Here is a 16,479-nt window from a genome sequence, read left to right on the forward strand (position 1 = left end):
TGGAAAGTTGTTTTTTGGGGGGTTTTGTTTTTGTGTTTTCTTCTGCTTGAGCGGGAAAATGTGAGTGGGTTAATTGTGCTTTGTGTTAACGATAGTTAACATGAAGATTAAAAGCTTTTGAAATGGAAATGCCTGTAGTGGAAAGCACAACTAGGTTCCAGCTTTCAAAAGCACTCATAGCATCGACAAAAAGAGCAGTTCTGGCTTAATAAAATACACTGAGGTGTGGCTGGGAGAAGGAAGTGTAATGGAAACTTTGTCTCTGTGACGGAAGAATTTCATCTGTGTGTGATGGAGCATAAGTCAGCCATGTTCTTTGATTACTTCTGCTCGTGAGACTTGGTAATATAGATCTGTATGCCTGGTAAAAGACAAATCGCAGGTCAACATGACAGTAACTCCGTCCAGTAGATGTTCTTGTCTGATAAACGGTCGGACGGACAAACCTTTTATTAAGACTATAGAGGGATTGAGGGAAACCGCCCCACTGATCTGATAAACTTTAAGATTCTGTGACCAAAGCACCTAAAATGTTCCTCAGAAACTTTTATCATAAATGTATTCACTGCAAATCATGCAGCGCTTAAATCTCAGAACATCAGCAGGAGTGTTTATTGGTCCGGTGCTGCACTGTGCATTCTGGTTGTTTTTAGGTTTTCCACAGGCAAAAGGGAAAACCACGGCCTTGTTTCTGTGTTGTCTCTGGTCACTGATTCACAATAAGAAATCTTTGCCTCTCTTCTGCAGCCCACTTTAATGCACAGCTCCAGGTGCTTGACTGAACATGAGCTGCTCTTCTCACTTCATAGGTTGGATTTGATTCCTGAAGGAAGTGCTTCATTACTGTGCAGTGTGCGAACGAGTGCTTTAACACGTGTCTGGAGCATTTGTTGTTCTGCTTGGGTACATTGTGTCAGTATAGTCTGTCACCGGTGGCTTGTGTATCTGGTTACGTTTGTGTGGTGGAATAAAAACAGCAGCTTATGTTAAACAGACGCTTCTCTGCTTTCTACAGAGCTGGAGGAGCTCTTTGTGAATGTCCTCAGACAAATTCTTTTTTGGCACCATTTCTGTTTGTCTGCGACTCTTTATCTCACTCACTTGTTTTCCTACAGTCTGTAGGCATATCTATTGCTGTGTGTACCTTTTTTCTATATATATACACGCATACATTATGTAAATATGCTCTTCACTCACTGGGTAATGATACAAAACCTCATGTTTTGATTATAATTAAATCCATATTTTTTTTTCCTCTCCTTGCTTCTTCTTTCTCCTTTATTAGGGACAGTCCGGATGATGTAACAGGGCTTTTTTTTTTTTTTTTTTTTTTTTTTATCATCTCCAGTTGCTCTTTAAGTATATTCTGAAATTCCAATTTTCTCTTTTGCTGTCTTAGCCCCGAGTTTTTACAATTCCCTGCCTGAAGAGCTTAGGATGGTAAAATCATTTTAATCTGTTGAATCACTTCTTTAAAGCACATTTTTACAGTAAGGCCTTAAAAACTTGAGTTTACTCCTTCCATTTTCATTATCCCCTGTCTTATTAGTATGTATACTCCCATTTTCACTTCCAGATCTGTGCATTTGTTATGCATTATCTGTGTACATTAACTGGAGTCGGTACACTTATAGAGACAGTGTAATTGAAGCATTTGTATTGTTTTCAGAGGAAGTAGCTCTGGTGCTCATAAACAACATGGTTGTTTTGTGACTGGTTTCCAAACCCCCTGGCTGACTGTTCCAAAAATGACTCAGAGTTTTCTGTCAGGGTGACAACGGCTCTCTCCGTCTGCAGCCTCAGATTTTCTTTTTCTCCCACAGAGTTCCACACCTTGCCAATTACCTGACCCTTCCTACATGCACACCTGTTCCTCATCCCCTCATCTACCCACACCTGTTCCTCATCAAGCCCCTTCTCCTACTCCCAGGAAGCCAGATTGACAAGATTGCTTTTTTCACCATAGTTTCCAGCCATTTCCTGACCATCCTTGTTTGATGTTTTTCAACCTTTTTGCCAGTGTGTCTGGGTTTGGATCCTTTATTATTCTGTTGTCAGGTACCTATGACTGTTAGTTTTCGCTGCTAGAATCTAATCTTTATCAAGTTTGCAAATGGTTCAGCACGAAATGCCTTCATGGTCAAAAGGAAAGTGCGTGAGCTGAGAGTAGTCCATCAGGATGTCGGGAGAGATTCTGTAGCTCATCAAACAAGTTTCAGGCGAAGGAAGCAAGTAACACATTCATTTAATGGAAAACACAAATATGACTATGGTCTGATCCACTTTCGCCCTCATGATGTTGCAGCGATATTATAAACCCAGTAATTTACACATTCACACAGTCTGGGAGTTTTTTGTCAGCTGTCCATTCATTTGGCAGCTTCAGCTTTATCACCTTTAGCCTGGAATATGTGTTTAACTTCTGTTTCTCTTTTTTTTTCCAATATTAGTTTGCCGTTTGTTCATGAAATATTCTCTCTGCTGTCTCGTCCATGTTTGCAGCTGGTCACATGCTGCTAAGGGAAGCGTTTTAACATGGCTAGATGTGGAAAAACCTGGACTGACTTTGCCCTTGTGTGACCACTTAGTATGGTTGTGATTGCCTTACTGTATCACAGAAATATTCCCTGGGTGTGTTGAACTTTCCTTACAACACAAACCCCTGGATGGTGTTTTGTCCGAAACATTACAGAAGACTCTGTGTGGACGAGGTTGGAGCGTAAAGTGGTTTTCTTCTGGTAATCACTTCTCTGTGTGCGCTTCAGCTTTCAGGACATTTTTATTTATTTTTTTTATTTAATTACTAAGATGCCAAAAGGTACCAACAGATGAACACATTTTCGTCTGATATAAAAGTAGCTAATTCCTTTTAGTCTGCTAAAGCTCATCTCACTGCAGTTTGTGGTTTCTGAAGGTGGTAAATAAAAAGCACGCTGCCTGCCAAGCTCAACACAGATTACCTTGGAACCACAGCACAGTGGAAATGTGTTTGCATAAAATGTGCTCTTGAAGACAATAGAGTCAGACTCAGTCGCCTCAGCAAACGCAGCTCTATTTACTAATTATATTTCCAAAGCAGGTGACTTGTTTTTAATTATTCATCATGCAAACTTTTTCACCTCGAAACTTGCATTTATATAAACCTGTTTCTCTCTCCTTTTGGATGTCTGCCTTAACAAGCTCTCTGAAATACAATATAATGTAATATTTAAGCCAGAGCAACAACAGGCTCATGGCCACTGTCAAGTCTGCCACATTATAGCAGTTTACATAATTGGTTTGGAGGAGACGTCTTCTCTCTCAGTGCTGTGAACATTCAGGCTCTGCTGCTGATTCAAACGTGTCCTGACATTTGGAGCCGAGCTGCATTGGATGAAATATAAATCAATTTGAAGCCGGCAGATGTGCGAACCAAAATGAGATGAGATGTAACATTCTTACTTTCTGAAAGTCTTTATGAAAGTGTGCCCGGGAAAAAAAAAGACACTGAAAAAACCCAAACGGCTCAGTCCCCGTTGTTATTAGCCCGCTGGATCTCAAACTTTTTCCCGGCAGAAAGCCAAAAAAAGTTGAAGTACTAAGCGAGGATCCAAGTGTAGATATCTACATTTCAACAATACGTGTCATGTTCACGTCACATGAATATCAGCTGACATTCATGCAACCCAAATCACCAGAATGAATGTTTTAAAGTGTATTTCTGCAGAGCCACAAATGAGTTTAACCTCAGCTGTTTCTTTTTGTGTCAGCTTTACCTTTCTTCAGGGTCAATTTACATTTCATTACCCTCGTCACAACGCTGTGCTTATGGTCTGGTTAGAGGGGATTGTGCTGGAGCTGCAAAGCCAGTAAATAGATTTCAACGCTGTTATTCTCAGCAACAAACCACTGGGATGTATTTACACACTGTGGTACATCCACAGCTGTGTGTGGCAGCGTACCTAACCCTAACCAGACCCTAAGTTCTGCATTGTCACAATATAAACAAAAAAAAATTAACCTAAAGATGCGTAACGCTGCAACATAAAGACGTGAAAGGTTTCAACACATCCTTGGTTCCTAACATTTATTTACCATTGGGTATGAATTGTAATAAAATAGAGGTCAGCACATTAACATCTGCAGATTGTCTGTTATTTCCTTCCCAATACACAAATCAATCCAGCTAAGTTTCTGATTTTCCTCTGGTCATCCACGTCTACACACTCCGCAGCGGTTCGGTGCCACCTCGGGGGGGTTTGGCTCCCGTTTGGAGAAGCACTGCATTAGCCAGCGACGGGGTATAAAAGGCTCTCTCACGCTGGCTGGAGTGACAAACTATTAGTTCTTCTCTTCTCGCCTGCTGTCATCAGAGCCCATATCACTTCACACATCCACGTCTGTCTGATATTGTCCAGCCTTGCTTCAATTCCCCAGGTGCCACAGAGAGAGATAGGCAATCGCATAATGGATTTAGAAAAAAAAATGAGCTGAAAAATAGGCAGGGTAGGATTTGGACTGTTGATAACGCTTTAATTGAGGGAACTAATGCAGATTTAGTCATTTTCCCTCTGCCGAAAAAGCTTAAAGGGACACTTCACAGATTTTAGTTGAATAGTGACTATTATTCAGCCTGCGATACAGTTGTATAATATCTTCCATGGCTCTAGAATAAAACAATCCAGACTTCACGAGGGGTCATTCAGGTTTTATATCAGAAAGCCTGTTTCAGAACCTGCACGGGTGTTTACCAACCAGAGATGAGGAAGATCCAGTATGTTTGATGTTTGACCCATTCTGGCAAATTTTCCCGCCTTCGCTGCTTAAATTTTCACTATTTGCGTCATTCTTCTTCTGATGTTTGAGGACAACCCTGCACCACAGAGGACGCATACCGTACTTGAATGGGAATATGGATCATCAGTTTAAACTTGAGACGCTTTTCTGAGACAGGAAATTCCTTTTGCTTGTGCGTTCATGCTTGAATTGCAGCACCAACCACCACTTACACTCATCACAACACACCTCATTAAGGTTTTGGAAAACCACGCTTTAACTTGTTTCCCACCCGCCCGCCGGCGGGCGATTTCAGATAACTGACTGTTTTCTACACTCGCTTCAACTTTCATCATTACGGACATACTATACGTCGTTGGAAAGGGTAGAATCTCAGCAATTCATTCATCCAGTTGATTTTGCAGAAATCATGAGCACTAAACCATAAATAATTGATATTTACCAGCATGGTAAACGTGAGATACAAGAAACGCACGGCGACTCCCTACCTTTGACGCGGCCATAAAGCCGTAATCTGTGTCCGATCCTCAATTATTTATATTCCAGTTGTCCGTAAGAATCCACTGATCAAAAGCATCACAATGGTTTTTCATAAAATTATTCCAGCTTGTGAATATCGTCCTGTAAAGTCCATTTGTTTACCGTCTACCGACTTTGTTTGTCAAATAAAATCCAGACTTCGCCGGCCGTATGTTTATTTTCTCTAGTTCCTGTATTGTGTTGTTGGGTGTGCTTGTTTTCATCACTTTGCTGGCTACAAAATAAAAGTGTCCCCATCTTTCTCTGTTCAGTTTTCACCCCAGCACAGCCGGTGAAGTACATGGAGCGCTCCTTGTTTAAAGGGCCAATCGGCTTTGTCTATTGTTTTTTGCCGCCTTAGTACAGGGATAGCGTTTTGGCTATCAACATGTCAATCACTCAGGCTTCTAGCCAATTATTTTACCTTTCCAACGATGGTGGGCGTGCCCAGGTCCGTGTTGTACAAGCCGAGGACTATCGCTGCGTCTGGCAGCTAGCGGGCTAACTTTGCGCAGCAGACGCACTGGCACCGGACATTTAAATTTTAATGGACGGCAGTTTTCACAGTTTACAATGGCGAAATCCACAAAAAACACTAAATATGTCCGAGAAGAAGACCTGGAATGGATCATGGCATCATCTGATGAAACTGAAGACAGTGAGTAGGACTCTGAGAGAGAGGAAATGTTTGCTAAGGGCCTCGACGACATCTTAGATCGGTGAGTAACGTTATCATTGATGATGTTTGATTTATTTATTTAGCCATGAGTGAGATTTGAATGAAAGTTAGTGGGAAGGGGTTCTTATGCTTACAGTGAAGAGTACAGTATACATTAGCATTTCATAAATGACGCTAAATGTTTAGGGCCCCAGGGGCTAATTAGCCTAGCTAGCTAGCCTCAACTACTCACCCAAAGCTATGTAATCCTTGTAATTCTGTTCTATGATGTAATTCTCTTTGAGCCTCTAATTCCTTTTTATTTAGATTTTTTTATCAAGCTTGTAAACAAATTGAATTAGATCTTTTTCACTGACCAGACACTGGGAATATTCCCCCAATTCAATTATTCTGTTTATGTACGGTTACTTTTCCTGATGTTTTTGTGTAATATGTAATATCATATATCTGTGTTTATTTATTTCCTATGTAAATAGCACCCTATTGAATTGCATTTATATATTTTTTCATTATATTTGGTAACATTTGTGCATTGCATTGTGTTTTGTAGGTCACAGTCTGAAGACAGTGACGTGGATTGGGAGCCTGAAAGTGAGGCAGTCAGACGCCCAACCCCCTCTCCTGCTGAAGACGGTCATCAGAAGTGCCAACGATCCTCCTCTGCATCCACCAGTGCTACCTCCCCCGCTGCGCACATACAGTATTAGTATATTGAAAGATAATAAAATCCTTGTTTGAAATTCACTTCAGTATGTCATTTTTGTATAATGGTTACTATTCTGTAGTGTCTTGTCGCATGACAATATCTCAATATGGCCACCTAGAAGTGTGTGGAAACCCCTCCGACCACCCATCAAATGAATGTGTGAAAACATTATGTTTTGAATCATGGAGGAAGGCTTTATAGTCACCAAAATGCTTCAGTAATGTTTCCAGTGTCACAGAAGTGAGAAAAAGCATTTGGCACAATTTGGCCATTTGGAGACGTTTTGGAGAGGTTTGTGGACGCCAGTGACACCACAAACTAAAAACTCCATAACTCCCATAAGGTTAGGCCTAGAAGTCTGAAATTTCATCCAGGTGTAGTTGACAAGATGTAGAAGGTATGTGGTATATTGCCATATGCCTTACCTAAAGCACATCTGAGTTATTGTTATTCAAAAATGACCTATTTTTTTTCGAAGAAAAAAAAAATGTTTTAGAGCCATGTTTGAACTGATGTCATTTAGGTTGTGTGTATGGTACATGCTAGGTAAGCACATTGTCAGAAACTAGAGGTTCTCAGCTTTCAGTGAAGTATCATACATCCATCTGGGACTAGTAGTTGTTGTGTTATAAGCTTTTCCATTTCGGTATGCTAATTAGGCGAAAATTACCAACAAAGGTGGGTGCGAAGGGGTTAAACACAACATGCATCAAAAAAAAACAAAAAGGCAAACGCTAAGCCAGCTGCAGTCACACTGTCGAGCGAGTGATTCGGTTTGTTGGAACACAGCAGCCACACAAAGCTACTCTGAGCTACGCACTCCCACGGCAAAGTACTTCGTGACAAATTTGTGAAACAGCTTGTGAATTTCTAATTGCCACTTGATCAGCAGGAATTTTTTGAATCAGTGCCTTAATCTGCCTCTGCACACGTGTCATGTCTGCCAGATCCCATGTACCCCCTCTTCTCTGACAGCGTGGTACACGGGATATAACGTGATTAGACGTGACCCTGAACAGTATGTAATGACATTAGTGGATGGCAGAGGATACGGCACAGGTGGGGCTGACAGGTCGGATTGAGGGAGTGTGTTGTGTATTCTTCATATCATGGCTGCATGCTGGAGGCGTAAAAGTTGATCTGCTCCAAACGTGTGATGTACACCATCAAAAGACTTTTTACACCTGCCCTTGTATCGACATTTCTTCTGCATCTCATGTAAATCTGTCACGAAGCAGCAAAAGTAGGAATGTAAAACTTGTCAGCAGTGATTCTCTGTGAGACGAGCATTTCAAACTGACCTTTCAGACTTGTGAATTGTTTGGGAAGAGGCAGAGATGCATTAGACTCCTTTTTTTTTTTTTTTGTAACAGACAGGGTCATAAAAATTCTATCATCTGGTTTACTCAGTACCGGGCACTTCTCCAAAGTGCCAGAGGCCGGCGAAGGCGACCATATATAACAGGCTGCAGTCAGGTCAAGTGTGTGATGAGCATGAAGACACAGATGAGCTTCTGTCAGACAGTTTCTGATAATTCTTTGTGTGTCTGGGTGGCCGGTCCCAGATGATCTTCCAGGTGAAGAAGCTGGCTCTAAAGGTGCTGGGATGATGTGGTTAAACATTGTCTGTGAGGCCGGTCAGATGTATTGACAAATTCTGGGAAATAACCTTCCAATTCATCATTTCTGGACATTCCTGCAGTCTGTGCATGCTCCCTAAACACCTGTAACTCCTGTGCTATTGTGTTGTTTGATAAAAGTGCACATTTTAAAGTGGCTCTGTTTCCCCCCCACACCACTCCGAAGCACACCTGTGCTCTAATCATGCTGTTTAACCAGCCGATGTGCCACACTTGTCAGGTGGATGGATTATCTTGGCAGAGGGGAAGTCAACACTAACACAGATCTTAACAAATGTGAGCTCAAAAACTCAGAGATATGATTTTTTTTTGCCATGAAAATAAGTCATAAATCGTTCACTCACTGACCAGCACAGCAGCTGACAGGTTATTAAACTGTTTAAATAAATATAGACGGCATATTACACTGTGTTGGTGTCTACAGTGAAATAGAATAAACAGGGGATTTTTTGAAATCTTATAAAACAACCATGTAATCCATCTAAACCAAGGTAGTTTAGGAGCGCCTTTCAGTTCTCCTGCCTACTCATATATTGTTTTGACTTGGCACGATGCAGAGCTGGAGAGGAGAGCATGCCTGCTGAAACAAGACACCCATCAAACTGTAATTATCACAGAGAGATTGCATGTGTACACACCAGCTGACACAATTAAGGTGACAGAGGGACTAAAAAAATAAAGAAAGAAAGAATATCAGCATTTAATAATCTTTTTGAGCTAATGTTTATTTCCATCATGTTCCTCATTTTCTTGGTGCAAAAGCAATTTTGAATTCAAGGGAAGATCGAAGAGATACAGAAGCCTTACAGCACCAGCTGTGTGCTACACTGTACAGGATGTGTGTATGAGCAAGCTGTGTGTGTGTTCTTGTGCATCCATAGTGGCTCATTTACACGTATCCCTACCAACAGTTACCAGTTGAAAAAAGAAAAAGCCCAGCTGAACTGCCATGTCATCAATTAAGTCAACGCTGAGTCTCCGTCCCTGAACACACAGGCGGTAATAATATACATTAAGAACTGCCTGTCTGGGATGAGAGCATTAGCGTCCCCACCCGGCTCGGTGGCATTAGCATTAGCATAGTTGGGAGGGCTCGGTTCCACGGAGCAGACCCTGCAACGAGAAGATAAGGATTGTACAGACGGCACACAGTAAAGGTCTGCACAGTCCTCCCTCCACACATGCTAATATTTCCGCCTCCTTCCATCCTGCTGACTCTGAAACATCCAGCTGGCCCGGGGAGAGGAGGCATTAAAAATATCTCTACCATTACAAGCAATATAAAACATGCACATGGGGGCACTTGCACATGCACAAACACATTTTTTAAATGTGTGTCTGCATCCACACGCGCTCTCCCAAACACCATTACTCTGCATAATGACTGTGAATCGATTGGAGGAAAAGTGGCTGCAGGAATCTCTGTCTTAATAGAGCTTATTTCTGCGATGCTTGATAGTCTGTGGGGCTCGTAGTTTTACAGTTGTGGCATCATATCTTCATTAGCTGATCTGCTGTTACAAGGACCTGCCGTTGTTAATTGTCTGACTAATCACAGGTCTTATTTCTATGGCTTTTCTTATAGGCATTTTGTCATCGTAGGTGTAATTCAGTCAACATTTTTTTTTTGTTTTTTCGCAAGATTTACCAACCCAATCACCAGAATAGATGTTAGCTAAGTACATTTCTGCAAACCCCAGATAAGTGGATTTGTTTTTGTATGTGTTCAGTTTTCTATTACATGTTAGGATGATGCTGTGCTTAAAATCTGGTGAGGTTTAGGCACAAAAGCTCTTTGTTAGGGTGAGGTTTTGGATGATAACACCTGTGTTGGTTGCCACAATGATGGCTGGACATTTCTCAGAGGTCTCCTGAAAAAATACCCAGTGATGATCTACTTACAAATGTTGAAATGGAGTCTCGAACTGCCGTCAGTGTTTCTCTCCTGTAACTCCACCACCATCTCCTCCCTCTCCCAATATGAGAAGTTTTGCATGAATCTCAATGTTGTACTTTGACATTAATAATGCCATGGTTGCCCCGTGTACAAAGCAACTTCACTGTGGCCCCTTATTGAGTTCCTGGTTTGATCACAGTGCTGTTTTATATCTGGGGAAAATAAAGAAGTGAGACCAGATTTTTTTGGTAGGGTCATAAAACACACTGTCCTTCCTAAGTGTGTCATTCACACAACCAAACGCAGCCACAGAGACAGACAGGCAGCCATTAAACTACAGCCATGGGATTTTTATATTTTCTAACGTCATGTAAATTACAGCTTTTATCCTTCTGACTGACACTAGTGATCATCTCAAGTTTTGTCTGACACTTGACTGACATGAAGAACGGCTCTCACATCCGTCTGGTCCTGTACCACATATCTGACCCACCGAAAGGCTCCATTCAAAGACTTTCTGTTCCTTTTGCTCGCGGTGCCTCTGAGCTACGACACTGTGAGCCTGAACATGATTTCAACACTGAGAGAGGGGTTGTGGATGCAGATTTGTCTGTGAAGGTTAAGAAACGGTTTCAGTTGACATTATTGTTGCATTCACACACACTGGACTGTTTTTTTGTTTGTTTTTTTGTCCCACCAGGTATTACTTAGAATCTAATTAGACCGCAGCAGGAGGGAAAAAGGCATTTAAATGAGCTAATCTGAGCTTTTTCAGGGTCCACTGTACAAACATCAGACCCGGTCGTGTCTAATGCACCTGCAATAAAATGAATTAGTATTCAAAATCAGAACTGTAATGAATCTTTAGTCCTAGTTTTGTATTACACCAATTAATATTGTCTATTTTGTGTCTTCCTTCTGTCATCAACCTGATCTTTCTCTGTATCTGTGTTGTACATTATTGCTACCCATTCATTTCTACATCATAGGTAACAGGGAGTGACGCATTCTCGCTTTGCAAAAATTAAAGTATGATTGAACGAGATGGGGGACAGAACTCGCCTCTCGATCAAGCAATATTGTTTGTTTAAATCTCTCGTTTCCTGTGAGAGAGTGCAGTAAAATGCTTCATAAAACAATGTATAATCCCCAGCACACTTAGCAGCTGGGTTATTTTTAATTTATGCTCGTAGCCCTTCCCACGCTATTTCCTGTCCCCTTCGCTTTTTGGCACAAAATGTGAGAGGATTTCACCAGGTAGAAGCACATGTGCACATGTTCTATATTGTCTTTGCATAATTTTGGAACAATGAGCTTTTCCTTGAATTTCTTTGTAGCTGATTCAGTTCCATAGGCTTTTCATGGCTCTCGTCATGATTTGATTGTTTATCTGCACTGATTTTTTATTTATTTATTTATTTATTTATTTATTTACGTGAGGAGCTCAGGTGGCTCTGTGAAAAAAAATCAGGTGTACTAGGAGGATAAAAAGGACAGTGTTCTGCAAACCCATTTACTTTATGTAGGTAGCCTTGCCCACCACATTAAGTAGAAAAGGGATCCTTGGCTGTATGAGGCCATGAGAGGACGGAGAACACGGCAGTCTGTAGAAAAAGCTCCTCATAATTTTTCTTTTTTTCCTTTTTTCAGAGCACTTTTGCCGCAGCTGCTCCGAGCTCTTCTCATCGAAACTCTCTGCACATTTCAAAAAAGTCGCTGGAGTCGTCACCGAGGAGAAGCTTGTTGTAGCTCGTCTGTCCCGAGCTTTAACTAGCATAACAGAGACAGCAAAGCATTGTGAGAGAGCAGATCGTCCAGACGCTGAATGTTGTGTTCCTATCAGCCGACACATTGTAAGCTTGTTGGTAGCTGTCTAACCGGCATCCAGAAAATATCAAATATAACAAAAATATCCAACCTATCGTCTGCCGAGTCTTAATTTAAATCTCGATAAAATGAAACACTTATTATGTTTTCATCACCTCCTGTATGTTCCATTCTTGCATGGAGGATTTTGCATGGAAGTTCAGCTATTTTTGATTGAAACCATAAATACCATAAATACAGTTCACCATGACAACTTCTAAGGCATTTGATAATTAATAAAATATTCCTCATTCTCTCCCACTCGGTGTTTTTGGATTTAAGGAGACACTTTTGATATGTGTAGTTTATTTGGCTTTGATCCGGTGTTTGTGTTTAGTCTGACTACAGACGGATGCTGCTGTGGTCAGATAGGGGTGTTAAGGGATTGTCTGTGCCCTGAAGTGTGCTTAATCTGTGTCTGTTGTATTGTAATTTGTGCTCCTGTCAAATGTGCAAATGTGATCTCTCTCAACGTAAATCTCCCAGATGAGTCCCATCTTTGGCCTACCGCTACCACATCGGATCCTCCCGCATGCTGTGTTAAAACAAGTTGGTGCAAATGAACTACTTTGTAGTCAAGGTACAACAATGGCAGGCAGGCTGCCAGTCTCGAGTTCAGACCCTGCGAGAAGAAAAAATCTCACATGTGCCTGTACCATAACCAGAATGTGCTTCCAACAGTAAACAACCGCTGCTCGCACAAAGAATGACAAAACGGCTGGCAACGAGACCCGAACACTCTGCAGGGAGCTGAGAGAGCTTTGTGAAGAGTGAGGTTAATTTCATCACACCTGTTTATCTGCACATAATCTGCCTAATAACAAATAATACTCTAACTCAATTTGTTTTCTGCTTCCTTTTGTAGCAGGTTAATCCAACCACGGCCTTAATCAAAACTATAATTCTAACATTGCAACACGAGTCCACCATTTAAGATGTTGCCTCCCTTGAGGTGTAATTATTTGCCATGGTGCTTCCAGACACATACATGTCAGGTTGTACATCCAACCGTAGCCTGGCAAAACCATCTCAGCATCCATCATGATGAGAGAAGAAGCCCGGAACAGCACACACTTCCTCTGTAATCAGTCCCTGGGCTCTTAAAGTCTGGAAGGTGCTGTGGCTGAGAAAATAGCTACAAAGCCACCAGCACCTGCTGGCCTGGATGAGAGGTTCTGCTTTTCCAGTTAATGGTGACTCATAGAGTCACCTGTGGAATAATTGACAGTGTAGAACACAGATCATCCTCACCACCAAAATTACTTTGTTTGTCCGGTAACCGTTTCCTGTCTCAATGCCGCATTTTCATTTCAAGGAGTGTAGAGGTCAGTGTTTTGGAAGAGAACCAGTAATTATTAATAGTGCACACGGTTCACCATCTGATGTCTGATGTCTCACAGTTTTGCCCTAATTAGCTTTTAAAGTTATTTACTAACCAACAGGTCTGGTTTTACTGTAGCAAATGTGCTCAGAGGCATGTAGATAACATGTTATTGATCCCTTCCTTCCTTCCTTCCTTCCTTCCTTCCTTCCTTGACTCAGTTATATCACATACAGTTCATGTGAGTAAGAGGCAGATGCTGATGGAGGGTGTATAAGGATGAGTGACATCACATTAAGCCTTTGTAAGTCTCTGCCTGTTAAATTAATCCTATCACATGAAAGAAAAGTGTGTCTTGTTAATGAGAAGTAAGAAGTTCGGGGGCTATTAACGAACACGGAGTGAAAAGAATATGTGAAAGTGATTCTCTCATCCAGCTGTTTCTCTGCAGGCTTCACTTTCTCCTGCTGAAGGAATCAGCTCCTCCACTCAGGATCACACGCTGTGACACAAATGGACGAGAGACGTCTACAGGTAAACACACGCACCTGCTCGCTTCGAATGAGTCAGTCTGGATGAGAGATGGAACTTACAGGGGTCACTTAAATAGCCTTCCTGATGGCTGCTGCAGGAAATACTACCTACAGCAGAGGTTCCCATCTGGTTGGTTTATGTGGGTCGGATTCCTCCCACTTTCTGGGATAGCACAGAGTGACCGAAGTGTGTCTGCTTGTCATTTACTTCGATCGTGTCACCGTCATTTTGCATAACTTCCCGAAGCCAGCAGGGATAGGAAATTACTTCTTCGTCTTTTAATCCTTAAAATGGAAGTCCAGTATTTCTGAACCTGGGCTCCATGTGGACCAAAAGTCATGGAGATGGGCCCGTAAAGTGCCTCCGCTGGCAAAGCTGCAAGAGCTGCAACATAATCATAAAAAATGATGGTGGAAATGTGCGTCAGAGCTCAAGAGAGTAGCTCAGAGTTCACCCAGAGAAACTGCCAGCAAGAATATTTCCAAAGATGGCTGAATATTTAGCTGATTTTGACATTTTGACAGAGCGAGACTTCTTGAACGAGACTATTATAATTACAGAAAGGGTTTTAATCTTGATCAGAGAGATTTATCCCTGTAGGATTTCTGTAATGTTGTCAGACAAAATAACAACCTCCATCTGTGAGATGACATAGTTTTAACAGTTGATATGAAGGATAATGTTGCAGCTGTTGTTTTGTTTTTTTTACTTAGATTTAGGAAAAATATCTGGGTTTGGGTAAAATCTTGTTACTTCTTTGACGTCTAACAAACCTACTTAAGTTGTGTCGTGATGTGCTTCACCCTCTAAAAGAACCAACTGTTGCCTTCTGGTTCCCCACTGGACTCAAACAGCGTTCTCCTGAATGAAAGTCCTGCGCTGTGTTTTTACCCGACCATCCTCCCCCAACTGTCTGGACTTCCAACTGTTCAACAGTCCCCCCTCACTTCCTCCTTTACTGCTGTAATAATAACTACAGGCGCTAGATGTCACCACCTTACAACAAGCATAAAGCTGTTTTCACTCTCTACCTACAAGGTCTTTTTTTCCCGATGAGGGAAAGCTCTGTGGTTCCCATGAAGACACACACAAACACATGGCAGCAGGAAGGGAGGAGTCAGTCCTACACATGCTATTAAACAGTAGCATATAATGATTGTTTATGTGCCCCAGTAAGACAGCTGGGAAAAAAGAAAAAACATGTTGAAGGCTTGTGAGGGGAAAAAAAAAAAGAAGACTGAATCCCAAATGAGTGTTTAAACTTCAAACAGAAGCACAGGGATGAGGCTGAGTGCTGACAGCCAGAGGAAGAGAACAGTGGCTATCCAGTAAACATCAAAGCCAGGAAAATCTCCCGGTGTGTGTGGGAGTGTGGCTACATGTGTGGGCATGTGTGCTGTAAAGAGCGTGGGCACTGCTTCGTATGAATGTGCAGGTCACCTCGGTGTACCACTTGTTAATTAGCAGAACACACACACACACACACACACACACACACACACACACACACACACACACACACAGCTCTTTATCCTCCCTGCTTGAGGCACAACGGTGCACACTCATTAACAAAGATACGCATAGATTTGTTGTGATACGCACTGCGATTTGCTTTCTCTTTAAGATCAGAGATTTTCTGGTTCCCAAAGATCATTAGTCAGCCTCCGTGTCCGGTGTGTATCCTCACTAACGGATGTGAAAAACAGGAAGCTTTTGGAGCTGTTCCTGTCCTCTCTATGACCTGCTGGTTACATGGAAATGATGGGTGAGGTCTAATGTTCTGTGATGACAAATCACTCTCTCGTAGCCTGGTAGAGTTCCTATCAGTGTGTGTGTGTGTGTGTGTGTGTTTATTCAAGTCAGTCCTCCCTCGGTTTCACTGTGAAAAATCTCTTTTTTTATCAGCGCTCTGAAGAGAGAGGATTGTTTAGCCTCTTCATTCCCTCATTTCCTTGTGTGGTTCGGTTTTTACTCCTCATCATCCGCATATCCACAAAACAGGAGGCAGCTGTCATCTGCAAACTCTGATAAACCCACTGTACATGAGCCTACCTGCCTGGCACCAACTGGCAGACCAAATTAGCAACTAGCTAATGAAGAGAATAATAAAAACATCTAGAACTGTCCAGAGTCATGAGGATGTAGAGACCAAAACAGAGCTAAACATGGAATCTAATATTGGTTGTTCCAGGGATATACACGAGCAACTAGAGACACAAAATCATCAAACTGTTTCCTAACATTAGCCTCTTCTTCCTCTATTATTGAATGTTATTTTGGCCTTAAAGGTTGTGGGACACTCAACAAAAGAAAAAAAAAATTGTACAGATGGTGTCATCTGGACAGATAATAACTCAGCATGCAATCACACTACCATGCTCTGCTTGGAATAAAACACTGACATATGCTAAGTTTTCTACATTTTATATGCGCCATGACAACAATGTATCACATGACGGTCGGATAATTTAAATGTGAGCTGACTTTTATGTCAGGAGGCGGAGAGGATGGCAGCAGCATGACAGCGAGGCGCGAAGGCTG

At 41.8% G+C, this 16,479-nt stretch overlaps 1 long non-coding RNA gene across 1 annotated transcript; it reads left to right on the plus strand.

The window, feature by feature from the left end:
* Nucleotides 1-1,362: 1,362 nt before the first annotated feature.
* LOC119033777 lies at nucleotides 1,363-12,134 on the plus strand. Its single transcript, XR_005079368.1, has 2 exons — nucleotides 1,363-2,058; nucleotides 11,868-12,134. It is a non-coding gene; the product is annotated as an uncharacterized LOC119033777 (long non-coding RNA).
* The last annotated feature ends 4,345 nt before the right edge of the window (nucleotides 12,135-16,479 follow it).

This window comes from Acanthopagrus latus, chromosome 15 (assembly GCF_904848185.1).
Source record: "Acanthopagrus latus isolate v.2019 chromosome 15, fAcaLat1.1, whole genome shotgun sequence".
Taxonomy (NCBI): domain Eukaryota; kingdom Metazoa; phylum Chordata; class Actinopteri; order Spariformes; family Sparidae; genus Acanthopagrus; species Acanthopagrus latus.